A 16,422-nucleotide genomic window follows, 5' to 3' on the forward strand; every position below is an offset into this window, starting at 1 on the left:
CCTTTAAAATAAATCTCAAGATCGCGCGGCCAGTATTGAGATGACATCAGCGCCGCGCAGAAGCAGTGGGAGGTCAGCTTCATTGCAGCATCACGCTTCTCGTGCCTCCACAGCCTCCCATCTATGCCCGAGAGTGTAGCACCACCGCCGCCCTTCATAACCATCAAAAAGGTAGCAAAATGATTGATCTGGATTATGTAACAAAAATAAATAGAGGAAGAAAAGACATCATGGGAAAAAATATGACAGACTGACATTGGGAAGAAAACACATACAATGTGAAAAAGATGACAGGGGTGGGGGAATAATACATACAATGGACTAGAAAAAAGATGGTAGGGGTGGAGGACTGGAACACATAACAGGAGTAATGAGATGGCATGGGTGGAGGAAGAAAATACATAAAGGGTGAAAACAGATGGCATGGATGTAGGAAATGTAGGTGTAATCTGTTGCTGTGGGTTTATATCTTCTGCTATGGTGTTGTATCCGTTGCTGTAGAGTTTTGTCTAGTGCTCTGGATTTTTATCTAGTGCTGTGGGTTTATGTATTCTGCCGTGGGTTTATAGCTGGTGCTGTGGGTTTATATCTGGTGCAGTGGATCTATATCTACTGCTGAGGATCTATTTCTTGTGCTGTGTGGTTATATCAAGTGCTGTGGATCTTTATCTGGTGCTGAGGGTCTATATCTTGTGCCATGGGTTTATATCTGGTGTTGTGTGGTTATACCTCGTGATGTGGGATTATATCTGGTGATGTGGAGGCCATTCAGTGCCAAGACAAGTGTTGTGTTGGTTTATAGCTGGTGTTGTGGCAAGTTTGTGGGTGCAATCAGATGCTGGCGGCCAAGACATGGAACTCCCTCCCCATCCACCTTCGGCTGACCCAGGACCACCTCGCCTTCAGGAGACAACTCAAGACCTGGCTGTTCGAGCAGTAGCGGACCCCTCCCCCAAGCGCCTTGAGACCCTTCCGGGTGAGTAGCGCGCTATACAAGTGTTATGATTGATTGATTGAATTGAGTGCTGTGGCAACTGCTGAGCATGTACTCTGGTGTTGTGGCAAGTGAAATCTGGTATTGTGGGTGCAATCTGGTGATGTGAAAAATAATGTGGGCACAATCTGGTGCTGAGTGTGTAATCCGGTGCGGTAGCTAGTGCTGTGCATGCCACCTAGTGCTGTGGCAACTGCTGTGTGTCTTACCTAGTGCTGTGGCAATTGGTTTATGTGCAGTCTGGTGCTGTGGCAGGTGCTGTTGGTGCAATATGATGCTGAGGGTGCAATCTGGTGCAGTAGCTAGTGCTGTGCATGCCACCTCGTGTTGTGGCATAAAAATGCACAAGTGGATGCAACTCACTGTTGGGTATCAGAAAGAAACCGGAAATAAGTATTGTGTGCCAAATAGACAGAGCTGTAAAAAAGGAAAGTTGAAGAAAATCGGAAAAAGCTATTTCCAATTTTGTCCACTATCTTATTTTGTGACACACATGACATTGCTTTACGTGGGAAAAAAAGTACAACCGGAAACGTGCATAGTCCTTACCGTTTTCGTATTGAAGCAGGAGATATGATCCCAAAGAACCATCTGGAAAAAGCACCGGTTAATGCAAAATATACATCATTTCGAGTTGAAAAATGAATTGAATTCATGATGTCAGGAAACATTAAGAGAAGATCTAGTATCCTTAGTCAATATGTCAAATGGATTTTCAATCATTGCTGATGAAAGTGCTGACATATCCGCAAAAAAACAGATGTCACTTAGAGTTTGTTTTTTAGACACAAGTAGCACCGTAGCTGTCATCAAAGAAGAATTCCTTGTAATTGCAACTTTTTTTTATTTGATTGTTTATCGACATTTTTCCAAACAAACAGAATACAGTACATTACAACAAGCCAGCATAATATTGATTAATATAGGAGCCTAAAAATCACAGTCTCAGTAATCCACAGTTCCTATTAGTGACACACACTTCATCAGCCCACCTCTAACAGAAGGATTAACATACATCATTCATCTAGATAATCACAGATAGCAGCAAATCATAGCGACAAAATAATGGGCATTACTTAGCACCTCAGAGAGGGCCTAATATATATTTGTACATTACTCTCCTGACCACGTTTCATAGGAGCTACAGCATATAAACAGAGTCTAGGGGCTACAGGAGGGTGAAGTCGCATCATGCAAGTGTCACATTCTGAGTGTCTCCTATGGCTGGTGCAACAGTCGACGTCTGCTGATTTTGGAGCCATGCTAAAAATAGTTCCCATATGTCACGGGGTCTGGAAGACGGCGCCATCAGTTCCCAAAATATACTCAATTGCGTGTGCCCATATGTGATGTCCCTAACCCATTCTTTAATGAAGGGCACCCGTCTCCTGCCCCAGTGGAGTGCAACTTGTCTCTTTGCAAACAGTAAGATGAGTGCATGAAGCTTGCGCAGCTTGGGCGGTGTATCTTTAACATATCCCAAGAGACCAAGAACAGGGGATAGGGCCAGTGATACGTCCAGGATGCAATTTATTGAATCAAAGACTAATGGCCAGAACTCGGCTATTTTGGGACAATCCCACGCGACATGCTAAAATGCGGCGGGGGTGTACCCGCAGCGCCAACAACTATCGTTCTCTCTTATACCCATACGATGGAGGCTTACTGGTGTTCTATAAAATCTATGTAAATATTTCAAATGAATCAACCGCAGCTTGTTATTCGGTGAGAGTTCGGTTAGCTGCCTACAACAAAATTCCCATTGGGCTTCGGTCAGTGGTGTCTCGAGGTCTTCATTCCAGTTTCTGAGGGATTTAGGTATCACCAATGGGGCAGTGTTCTGCATGTGGGTATACAAGCGCGTAATGAGTTTACGGGGAGACAGAGATTTTAGTAAGTTTTCCAGTGCAGGTAACAGCGGCGGTGCCCTCGGAAATCCCTCCCAGAGGGCTCTGCACGCCGTACGCACCCTGTGATATAAAAAAATCTCTGTAAATGTCACTGTCTGGCTCTCAGTCGCTACAGGGGGGTCTAAACTCATCGTCTGGATAAAGGTCAGCAAAAGTTTGAAGGCACATCTTCTGGACCAGTCACTTACTAATACTGTCCTGTATACAAGGCCGCATTGGGTTTTGCGGCAAGGGAATGGAAGGGGCGTATAGCACCGGGACTCCTGCTCTCTTGCGCAACTCCTCCCATGCCCAACATAGTGTTCCAGCAGAATCTTTGTCTCCACGAGGGCGGCGGGCTTTTTAGTATAGTGCCACTTTAAGTGGGATATGGGCCATCACATCAGTCTTGACCGCCACATGTGGCTGGAAGGGGGTCGGGTGTGCCCAATAATGCAGGAATTGTGCCTGATCGCAGAACGCATAAAGCTGCATATCTGGAGCCCCCAAACCGCCCTGTCTTGTAATTGCAACTTTAAAAGAAATGAATACTATCTCAATCGCAAATATGATTATAGTTATATGTTCTAAATTTGGATTATAACTCCATGACCAAGGATATGATGGATGCTCTACAATGGCAGGAAAGGAAGATGGCGTTCAAGCCATAATAAAGAGAAAATATCCTAAAGCTGCTTCTGCTTACTGCGCTGCCCATAAACTTAATTTGGTTGTTAAGTACCTAAATACTGTTCCTGTTATACGGAATTCTATTGACACAGTGAAATCCATCATTAAGTTTTTCCGTGAGAGTCCAAAAAAAGATCTCTTATTCCCAATGTGCCATTGCTGAGTGAAACACAATGGACAGCAAAATACAAGAGCATTAGAATTTTTAGCTCAAACTTTGAAGAACTTTTTAAGCAATTAAGCTTACTGGTCACTGCTGCGTCAGGGAAAACATCAGGGAAAACATGTCAGGATGCATATCAATTGAAATGTTCCTCAAGCACAGTGAACTTTCTCTTTTGCTTGACCATGATTTCAAATTATTCATCAAGATTGGAATCCCCAAGCCAAGCTCTCCAAGCTGATCAGCTGTGTAATCACGTTCAAGACCTTCTGACTGTGTTCCGTGATCACAGAAGAAAAGCAGAAAAATTGAACATCGAACTTTGGGTTCCCAGACACTATGGCCAGCAAGTATTTCATTCTAAATTTGGTTCATCTTCTGTGGAAGAATACTTTCGCCAGTCTATCATGTGCCATACATAGACTCTATCAATACATCATTAGAAATTTTGTTGTGGCTAGAAAGTGACCGATGATGATAACGTGGGCATACTGTCGAGTACCATCCAGCAGCCCTGTGGGTTTGCGCACGCAAGGTGCTTTCTAGCCTTTTCACACATTTTTTCTAAATTCTTTCATATTTTGAATTATGTATACACAATAATTTTAACCAGGGTTTGATGTGTATTTGATGTGGTTATTGACAAATCTTTTTAAAGTTGAGCAGTAACGACTAATCAGTTCATGGATTGTTAACCGGAACTGTACTGGGAGTTTTTTTTAAAAAGTATTAAGAACCCCCAGGAGTCTGAAAAAAAGTGTGATCCACTGCTCTCTGGGGTCAGACCCAATATTGTTTATAATTCATTGAGTGGGGGGCTGTCTGACTCCTTGCTCCCCCTATTGCTCCCATTGTGAATGTGGCAATGAAAACAAAACAAATTTAATTCTGTTCTCACTTTACCCAAAACAAATGGCAAAAATGACACCTGAGCAATACAAATGCCAGATTACAAACATCAGAGAAATTTACGGCATGAAAACCTGGAAGTTGAAGCCGTCACATGGTTTGAGATCTGGTCATTGAAGGATGAGCATTTGTAAATGGATTTCTGGATTTTCTAAACCATACTGATTTATTTCTGTCAGTCCAGCAAGCAATTCCCATTGCTCCCACGTTACCAGTTACCATTTGTACAGTGGAAAGGTCTTTCAGCACAATAATTGAGTCGACAATGGCAGATGACCGTTAATCAGGTTTGTGCATGTTGAGCATACATCGAGCAAAAATTGATGAAAACAAACAACAGCTGATTGAAAAAGTGATTGAAAAATTTGCACAAGACCACAGACATTTGCAGTTCCTTTTTCAAGATCACTAACCAGTGAAAAAAAACGGTATTAAACTACTCATTGAAAAATGTGATTGTTAAATTTGAGCAAGAGTGTAGATATTTGCAATTCCTAACATGCAACTGTTACCTAGTTAACGTTTATGGACCTCATTTATGAGAAAGTAATGCATCGCGGTGCTGCAAGCCATTTGTCTGCACTGTGCTGCGATACTTTCAGAGCACAGGGATGCGGCATATTTACAACAATATGACGGATTCCTGTACTCTTCCCTGCGCTGGCACTCATGGGCTGCCATGGGCCAACGTAGGCAACCTTGCACCACGGTGCAAGGGTGCCTGCATTGCGGAGATGATTGTTTTTGTGCAAGAAGGGACACCTTCCTGCACAAAAACAATCACAAGATGTGTTTTCCTATTAATAAAAGAGGAAAAAACAAGGAGAAATGCTTTTATTGTGCTTCCTTAATCCTTCCCTGGGGAGTCGTAGGATTCTGACACATTCCCAGGTTTACGAAACCTTCTAAATCTGGGAATGCGGCAGATCCATGGGTGTTGCATGGGAACACCCACAGCAACACCCATGGAACGCCAAAAAGGCTGCGTGAAAAGGGGACGAATTTACAAGGACACGAAAAGCCACGTGTCCTTGTAAATATGGAGCACCAAATTGCACTGCCGGTGCGTCATAAAAAGTGAAGCTCCAGCGGCGCAAGGGGCTTGAAAATATGCCTGTATGTTTTATTTTCCAATTTGAATGAGAACAGTTGTTATTTATATACATATATTCATGTTAATATATTTAATGTTATTTATTTTAATATATTTATGTTAATACATTTTCAAAATAAATACATTTGTCATATATTCTAAATGTCATTTGTTTATGCACATTATCACCAAATGCAGATTCTACTTTTTGTTTTATAATTCAGTTATAGTGCCTTGAACATGTGTGCATGAATAATATAGTACATTCAATAGTGTTAACATAAAAACAGATTAGAAATTTCTAATCAGACAATGGCAGCGTGAACCTCCCTTAAGATTTATTATAAGGCCATTAGGGCGGCACGAAAAAATCATATTGCAGCACAATTAACAGCGGCTGGGAAAGATTCAAAAGTACTGTATAAAATCTTACAAACTTTTACCAAGCCAGTAGCTTGTGAGACTGCAGAGGTTGCATCCCAGGATCTTAGTGATGAGATCTCCCTATTCTTCATGAAGAAGATAGATAGGATCTATGACAAGATTATGGTCTCAAACGCAACTTCTGCAGGAGAAAATAACACTTCTCAGAATACTGCACAGCAAGTGCAATATACTCAGTGCCTTACAAGCTTTCCCCCCATTTCCTTAGAGGAGGTAACCTCATTAATCACTCAATTCAAGAGTAGTAGCCCTTTGGACACCATCTCTGCATGTATCATGCCTATGTTGGCAGATGTTCTGGGGCCAGGAATTCAGAATTTAGTCAACCTCTCCCTTAGCACAGGGGAGGTTCCTCTAGACTGGAAAAGGGCGCTGGTAAGACCACTGAGGAAAAATACTGCTATCCCCTGGACGGAATTGTCTAACCTAAGACCCATCTCGCTTCTCCCCTTTTTGGGTAAAATAACTGAGAAATTTGTAAATCGGCACCTGTCGAATCACATCGAAAAGGCAGGTGGGCTGGATTCTTCCCAGTCAGGTTTTAGGCCAAGACACAGTACCGAGACCACCTTGTTGTCAGTCGCAGACGATCTACACATGTTCCAGGATAAAGGTCACTCTGTTATCCTGGTTCTGTTGGATCTGTCTGCGGCGTTTGACACCGTGTCACACAACATCATGACCACCAGGCTAGTTAACATCGGCCTGGAAGACAAGGCTTTGGCTTGGTTGAGGAGCTTCCTAACAGACCGCACCCAAAGGGTCACCTTGGGTGCATATCGGTCAGAGGAGTTGGGGATCTCTAAGGGGGTGCCACAGGGCTCCTGTTTGAGCCCTATTCTTTTCAACATCTATGTGGCCCCCCTAGCTAACATCATGAGGTCCCATGGTTTCATCCCAGTGTCATATGCGGATGACACCCAACTCTTCTTTCCTTTTAAAATCCTCACTGCTGAGGTTAGGAACTCCTTTGCCCAGGGGATGAAAGCAGTGGCTCACTGGATGGCATCTAACTTCCTGCAATGTAATGTTGCCAAGACGGAAGTGATGCTGTTCGGTGAGGCCAAACTCCTGTGGACTCCTGACTGGTGGCCTCAAGATCTTGGCCCAGTCCCTGAGCCCAAGCAGGTAGTGAAAAATCTAGGGGTCCGACTGGACCAGGAGCTTTCCCTAAAACATCATGAAAACCAAGTGGTGGGCTCTTGTTTCCACATCATCGGTTTGTTGCGGAAAGTGTTTCCTTTGCTGCCAGACTCTACTAGAAAAACCTTGGTGCAGGCTCTAGTATTGAGTCGATTGGATTACTGTAATGGACTATTACTGTCGGCAAATGAAGGAGTAATTTCCAGACTCCAGGTGGTCCAGAATACCGCTGCTCGTCTTGTCTTAAACCGGCCCCCTCGCACTCCCTCCAAACCTCTGCTGACCAAGCTTCATTGGCTATCCATCAAACAGAGGGTGAAGTTTAAAACCTGTTGTATTATACACAAATGTTTACATGGGAGAGGCCCTGCCTACCAGTCTAACAAATTCTCCCCCTATGTACCCACGCGCTCTCTGAGATCCAGTGAACAGGCCTTGCTGTGTGTACCCAGAGCAAAAAAAGCAAGACAGGGAGCTAGAGCCCTTTCAGTTGCTGGCCCTATTCTATGGAATAGCCTCCCAATATCTCTGAGACTCTGTGATGATCACCTCCCTTTCAGGAAACAATTAAAAACTTATCTATTTCAAAATTAACATGATATACTGCTTGAAATCTTTTCTTGTATTATGGTTGGCCAAAGGCGCGGAGATGCTCCTTCGGGAGTCGATTCCAGCGTGGTACAAACTCGCAAATAAATAAAATAAATCCTTCTATTAACCCATTCGCTGCTAGGCCTTTTCCCCCCCTTGTGCTAAGCCTTTTTTTGGCAATTTGGGATAGTTCGCTCTTAGGCCTCTGTAACTTTTTGACCACATAAGGTATCCATGCCAAATTTGCGTCCTTTTTTTCCAACCTCATGGGGATTCTAAAGGTACCCAGGGTTTATGGATTCCCTCTGGAGGGGACCCAGAAATTAGCCAAAATACAGCTAAATTTTGTTTTTTGGGGGAAAAAAGAAAAAAATGGGCTGCAAATGAAAGCGTCTGGTTTTTTCCCTACAAATGCTATCAAAAAAGGGGTTGTGGTGCTGAAATCACCATCTTCCCAGCTTTTAAGGACAAGCAGACTTATGTCAGTAAATCACAATTTTTTACACAGTTTTGACATTTTTCCTGGGACATTGCCTATTTTGGTTATTTTTTGCTCTTTCAACCTCCTTCCAGTTAATGGTAGAAATGGGTATGAAAGCAATAATGGATCCAGGAAAGCTATACATTTCGGAAAAGTAGACAAAATTCTGAATTCAGAAAGGGGTCATTTGTGTAGATCCTTCAAGGTTTCTTTATAGAAACTAACAGTTAAATATAGGAAAAATTGAAAATTAGTTGAAAAAAACAGCCTTTTGTGTCAACGTTTTCACATGTATCCTCTTCTAATTGAGACAACTCTTTGAAAGCAATATACCGTTACATTTGTTGAACCTTCCTGGTTGTGGGGATATATAGGACTTGTAGGTTCACCAAGAACCCGACGAACCCGGAGCCAAAAACTGAGCAGCGACTTGCAATGGTTTTTTATTATGTACCGGGTATATTATTCTGGAAAAATGTATACGTGGAAAAATCGGTATGAAAGACACCTATGTATTTCTGAAATTGGAACAAAATATAGAGTTTAGAAACAGTACATATTTGCACATTTCCGAAATTGGGAATACTCATACTAGCATGAGAATTATCGATCATTTTTCAAAATTACTTCTTTTTTACACATTGTCTTTCATTTGGAAGGCAGAAATGCATCGAAAGTCAATAGGTAATAACAGTTGCTTTACAAAACTGAAATACCCTAAGTCTCCCGATAAAAATGGTACCTCACTTGTGTGGGTAGGCTTAGTGCCCACGTCAGGAAACGGCTCACAACGCAACGTGAACACACCACATTTTCACAATGAAAAATTACCCTTTTTTTGCAAAGTGCCTAGCTGTAGTTTTTGAACCCTAGCTCTGCTGGCACCTAGGGAAACCTAGCAAACCTATACATTTTTGAAAACTAGACAGCCATGGGAATCCAAGATGGGGTGACTTGACTGCCTCTCACCAGGTTCTGGATCCACAAATTTCCACCCACCCCGCGTTCCCCAAAGTCTTCCGAGAAAAACGGTACCTCACTTGTGTGGGTAGGCCTAGTGCCCACGACAGGAAACGGCGCAAAACGCTACGTGGACACACCACAATTTCACAGCGAAAAATGACCCTTTTTCGGCAAAGTACCTAGCTGTAGTTTTTGAATCATGGCTCTGCTGGCACCTAGGGAAACCTAGCACAGCTATACATTTTTTAAAACTAGACACCCAGGGGAACCTAGGATGGGGTGAGTTGACTGGCTCACACCAGGTTCTGTTACCCAGAATCCCTTGCAAACCTAAATAAAGTGTTAAAAAAACACATTTTCTCACATTTCTGTGGTGGAAAGTTCTGGAATCTGCGTGTATCCACAAATCTCCACCCACCCCGCATTCCCCAAAGTCTTCCAAGAAAAATGGTACCTCACTTGTGTGGGTAGGCCTAGTGCCCGTGACAGGAAACGGCACAAATCGCAACGTGGAAACACCACAATTTCACAGCGAAAAATGACCCTTTTTTGACAAAGTACCTAGCTGTAGTTTTTTAACCCTAGCTCAGCCGGCACATAGGGAAACCCTGCAAACCTGTACCTGGGTGTCTAGTTTTTAAGAATATACAGGTTTGCTAGGTTTCCCTAGGTGCCGGCAGGGGGGGCAGAAAGCCCACTAGACACCAGAGATTCTTTTGGGCAAATTGTGATTAGGGTGGGGGCTGCCCAAAATGGGCATGCTAATGCTCCCACCCTAATTCAAGTTTGCCCAAAAAAATACCTGGCATCTCATGGGCTTTTTGCCCCCCGGGGGGGTAGATTGGGGCTCCTGCCCCATCTGCCTCCCAGGGGGGGACAGAAAGGCTGTAATTTTTGCGGGGGAGGGAGGATGGGCATGGGCATGCCCGTTTTGGGCAGCCCCCATCCTAATTCAAACTTGCCCCAAAAAAAACCCTGGCGTTTAGTGGGCTTTTTGCCCCCCCCCTTGGGGGCAGATTGGGGGCTAATGCCCCAGCTGCCCCACGGGGGCAAAAAACCACTAGACGCCAGGGATTCTTTTGGGCAAATTTTGATTAGGGTGGGGGCTGCCCAAAACGGGCATGCCAATGCTCCCACCCTAATTCAAATTTGCCCAAAAAAATCCCTGGCATCTAGTGGGCTTTTTGCCCACCGGGGGGGGGGGGGGTAGATTGGAGGCTACTGCCCCTTCTGCCCTCCAGGGGGTTAGAAAAGCTGTAATTTTTTGCAGGAGAGGGGGTAGGGTCATGGGCATGCCTGTTTTGGGCAGCTCCCACCCTAATTTAAATTTGCCCCCAAAAAATCCCTGGCGTTTAGTGGGCTTTTTGCCCCCATGGGGGGTAGATTGGGGGCTGCTGCCCCCATCTGCCCCCCAGAGGGGGCAGAAAGACTGACATTTCTTTGGGGGGGGTCATTGCCATGCCCTTTTTGGGCAGCCCCCACCCCAACGTCAATAACAAAAAAAATCCCTGGTTTCTAGTGGGCTTTCTGCCCCCCCGGGGGCAGATTGGGAGCTACTGCCTCATCTGCCCCCAGGGGGGGCAAAAAGACTAAATGTGGCCCAAAAGACATGGGGGGAGCAAAGGCCCTTGCCCAAGGGGCTGCTCCCCCCTCCCTGGTGCTAGTGGGTGGATCCCTGCTTGGGAATCGCCCTCCTGGGGTGATCCCCCAAGCAGGGATCCACTAGGGAAGGCTACCATTGGAAAGGGGAGATTCTCCCCTTTCTAACGATACCTCTCCCAAGTGTTTCGGTGCTGGGGGGGCTGAGATAGTCCCACGAGCACTGAAACACGAAACCATGCGCACGATCGTCATTGAAACAAAAACTCAAAATAGGCCTGGGGAGGTTGGGGGAGCTCTTCCCCACCTCCCCAGGCAGAAAAAAAAATGGGAAAGCAGAGGGATTCTCTGAGCATGTGCTCATGACAGAATGGTTCCGTCATGAGCACAGCAGCACTTGTGCTCATGACAGAACCATTCCATCATGAGCACTGAAAGGGTTAAGCTTTTGCATCAGGTTTCTCAACCATTTGCAAGCCTGCGCTTTATGTGATAATGACTATGCCCCTGGAAATTGTCAAAAAGGGTCGGAGGATGGATGATGTTAAAATTATGCCCCCCTGAAAACATTTCTGCAGATGTCTATGCTAGTAGAGAGATCATTTAGTGGGAGAGAAGTTTGTCAAGATTTTACTGACGTTTTTATGCAGAAGTTAGGACTGCTCACCAAGTAGATGCTAGAATTGAGGAAAACTGGAGCATAGACCAGATACCAAAAAGTCACAGTCCTCATATTGATGATTTCAGTATGAAAGCCTTTCCACTAAATGCACAGGCATCTTCCTTGAAAACTACAATGAATAGCAGGATTGAACGTCCTCCACTGTGGCACAAGCCTATCAAATTTACTAGGTACTATTTCCCAGTAAATAGGTCAGCTGTGACAGGTGTAAATGATCCTCTGATGACTGCTTTGAATGCGTGATAGACAAATGTATTGAGAGATCTCATCGATAGTCATTATGCTCAAAGTATTCTTCAATTAGGTCTTGTAATTCATCTTTGAAAATGGGATCAAGAAACAGAGCTGGATGCACCCAGTCTCTCTTTTGTCTATTGAGTGGACCCATAGCTGAAACAGGAGTGTGATCTGACAACATAAGAAGATAGTGGTCTGAGCTGAAGGTGACTGGGCCTAAAGGATTTCTCAGATATATTCAATCTAGTCTAAAATGCTAACTATGGATATACAAGCAAACAAATAATCTTACACATTCTCCTTCCAGATATCTCAAAGTCTGAGAGCCATTTATAGGTCACAATAGGCAAACATAGATGAAGGTTTTAAGAATTGGGAGCTGGTACCCTTATGAACTATGTTAGAGGCATATAGCCTGGTACGGTGCATTTCATACCCAACAACATCCCTTAACCATACCAAATATATCATCCTTAACCCTCATGACATCAGACATAGGGAACAGAACATCTTAATGCTAAAATAATGCCTCCCTTTTGTTAAATAGGGAAGGTCTCAGCGAAGAGCCTCGGGGTACACCAATGTTGAGGGAGCTGGAAGCTGAATGGGAAGGCCTGGGAGAGATTTTAGGGAAAATAATGAAACCATTGTAATGCTTGCTTAAAGGTTCTGATCAGAGAGAGTTGAGACACTGTATCAGTGACATTTATTGAAGAGGAGAACATGTATGACATAAATGACATTGGAAAGAGACCGCACGTATGTGCTGCAGATTGAGCTGCCTACTTTTCATGAAAATAGTGGATTTTGGCAAAGATTTCCCTTGGCCAAAATCCATACATCCATACACAATTTGGTTTCCACTTTATGGTCCCTATTCAAACCAAGAAGTGGCTGGCCAAAACCAAGCAAGCAGGAAACAGGGGCTCCTCAAATGCACTGCAGGCTGCAAATTCTCCTATTCTTCCACCAGAGAATTAATGTACACCTCTTCACTGGAGATGGTCTTATCAGATTACACATGAAGCAACAGCATGAGATTCTGTATATTCTGTTGTAAGTCTTCAATGAGTCCAAACTATTTTGTCTTGGAAACTCTTCAACCAGTAGTATTCTTAATTGTTACCTCTGAGTTCCTTTTTGACACCATGAAAGCCCTCCATCAGGCTCTTTGTATACAAAGCCATTGTGTATGTAATCAGGAGTGTGTGAGATGTGTCAAAAGTAGTCACTTCTAAAGGAGGTTGTGCCATTGCTCCTACGGTTATGAAATGTATAATTTCTAACTGAACGATGATCTTGGGTGGCACAAGAAAATAAGCAGAGGTCGCTTGAATGGGAGGAAAGTCACAAGGGCCTGCAGATCATAACGATTAAAGTGTCAGTGTGGGATGCATTTAGAGGGTCATGATTCTCCAAGGGTTTCCAAGGCATAGCTTCAGAGAGTCTTTAACTTCAGCATTAATCGTACAGGTAGATTGATCAGGCTGGGAACCTCCTCTACAGGGTAGACATTCAGTACTGGCTCCTCTTACAGTGCTGTTTGTCCAGGCTGCTGACCCAAAAAGTTCTGTACTGGGCTGGTTTGTTCAGCAGGACCTGGAGGTATACTTTTCCTAGGGCATGGTTTCCTGCACTGTATCTTTGTTGACCTCCTCATCTTTGGTACCAACCCTCCTGTATCAAAGTCAAGTCACTCTGTTAAATTGTTGCAGTTCCTTACTCCTAAGACGTCTAGGAGTGATATGCTGTTGTATCAAAGTTGGTCTTCCATCAAGCATTCCTATATCTGCTGCTCAACAACTTCACATGAACTCTTCATCCAGCTATCTGCATTTTCGCTCCCCGTCTTTGTTCCATTACCAAATGGAATTTTAATAAATTACCACAGGGATCTACATTGGCCAATCAGCTATGCATGTGTCAATTGACAGAATGCTCATCATCATCTGATTTGTGCCTCAGCTGCCACCAGAACACCCAGAGGCCCCACTGCAGAGCCCTCACTGTCACTTGCCAGCATCACCCACCTCTCCAGCATCACCCTTGTGCAGACCATTGGCAGCTGACTCCCAATCAAGCACCACTCTACAAGATGTCCAGGAGAAGCCCTGGATGCTGGTTGTTGCTGGAGTTGTTGTCCAATTGGATCTCAGAAGAGTGCCATTTTGATTTTTCAGTAGTTAACACGATCAGCACACTCAATAGAAAGCTTTTATGGAGTTGCAAGGGGATGTTGGGTCGCAGGAAAAGGGAGCAGACAAGAATCAAGGAGAAACCATCCATCCACAAAGGATGCATGACTGCGTCCCCTCTACCCTTTTCCCTGCTTTAACAATTGCCATGAATTAACAGTCAAGTTAGCGGAATTAAATGTTTTTAATAAGTAATTATTTAATGTGTCAAATAACTTCGAAGATTGCGGCCCAAAAACACCTATGTATTGGAGTGCACATGCATTTGTCCTTTTCACTGACTGTATCCACTTTCCCTGCTAATGTAATCTTTGCATCAATTGCCTGTTTGTTTTCTTACGGGAGAGGTGTCTGTAAGTGACCTGTGACATAAGCTATATATTTACATATAGTTTAGTGGTTAAAATTCCTGCAGAGCTTGCCAAAAGTGTGAAATAATGGATTATTTAAGGCTATATATTACGAGTCATGCTACTTGGAATCGCATAGATTGTGTGTTATTTTCAGCTGTTTAAATTTTCTGTGAAGGAATATCCTTGTTCTTCTCTTTGTTTTTGTTGGTGTTGATTTTAAGGATTTCTTTGTGCTGCACACATTCTCCTGTGGTCAGTTCTGAGTGGTTGAATATACATATAACATTCATAGACTTGCAGATACCACTGAGATGATGTGCAGTACCATGTGGATGAGGAGTGAACTCTAATCTAGCCAATGAATATTATTACAATTATCAGGTTTACTTTAGTTGTCTGGTAACAAAGGGGGTGAGCACACTATTTATGGCTATGTGAAAAGGAAATCGGGATTTCATTAATGATTTGTTGGCTAGTATTACTGCACTATTCATTTACTGCCGCTCCAGCAGATGTAATTATATCAAAAGGCAAAAAAAATTGATATAATAGACTTGGAGTTATGCGGATCAATAAGAAGCACTTCAGAACTATCAGACCCTTTGGACAACAGAGGCAAGAGGGAATACCATCTCTACATAAGCCATTCATTGAAGCCAGCTGGGCCTCAAGATGATGGTCATCAACAATATACTGAGCTAGAAAACAGGAGATGAAGCAGAGCCTTAGAGCATCACTCACTGATTTACAATATTAGATATGGTAAATGCAGATGTGCCTTAAACCCTGTAAATGGCCACAGACAATAAAAAAATATATGCTTGATGACGGCAATTATCTACCATTCTATATCAATATTCATTAGGTATACTATTTATGCCATCTTATTTTATTACTTCTATACAAACCAAGCTACAAAGCCACACACGCGTAAAGGGTTTTGTAGTCGGTAGTGAAGAAGAATGGCTAGACAGAGGGGAGAAAGGTTGGGGACCTGCAACAGAGAAGCGAAGAGTGCTATCAGAGGTAACAGTGAGGTGCAGGATACAAAGAGAATGATAGGTTTGCAGAAGGAAGCTGGAGGGTCACATGACGTAGAGAATGGCAGAGTTGAATACTCGGGAAGGATTTGGTAGCTGGTGATATTGGGAGCTTTTAAATATTTTTCTTGCACCCCATTGGTTACACTGCAGCAAAGTATATTTTAAAGAACTGACTGTTAAACACCTTGTGTAATTGAAGAAGGTATAGAGTCCAGTTGATCTGAACTGGAGTGGTACAAAAGGGGGTGGTGATGGACGGAGCATCAGAACCAATCAAACACTCACACCCAGTCAACAGATCTGGGTTTGATCCATCACTGGCTGAAGACGGCTGAAATGCCAGAAACCGGTCCTAGGAAGCTTGTTTCCGGTCCAGGGAAGGCATGGCTTGGCAGTTCGGGCTGGACTGTTCCCATGAGGCACAGGGTCAGACTGATTTGCATATGGCCATGTCTGAACTGGGGTGGCGGGGTGGGCTAAAGAACGGTGATGGATCAAACCCAGATCTGCTACCTGGGTGTGAGTGTTTGATTGGTTCTGATGCTCCGTCCATCACCACCCCCTTTTGTACCGCTTTGTTCGCCATAAGTTTGCAGGGTATGCTCAGACGTGAGTCCCTTGCTCACTTTGCCACTGGATTCAAGCAAGCCTGGCTGAAGACGGCTGAAATGCCAGAAACCGGTCCTAGGAAGCTTGTTTCCAGTCCAGGGAAGGCATGGCTTGGCAGTTTGGGCTGGACTGTTCCCATGAGGCACAGGGTCAGACTGATTTGCATATGGCCATGTCTGAACTGGGGTGGCAGAGTGGGCTAAAGAACGGTGATGGATCAAACCCAGATCTGCTGACTGGGTGTGAGTGTTTGATTGGTTCTGATGCTCCGTCCATCACCACCCCCTTTTGTACCGATCTGAACTGGAGTGGCATTCTAAATCCTTGCAACATAGCAGAAGAAC

This window comes from Triturus cristatus, chromosome 2_2, assembly GCF_964204655.1.
Source record: "Triturus cristatus chromosome 2_2, aTriCri1.1, whole genome shotgun sequence".
In the NCBI taxonomy this organism is placed as follows: Eukaryota; Metazoa; Chordata; class Amphibia; order Caudata; family Salamandridae; genus Triturus; species Triturus cristatus.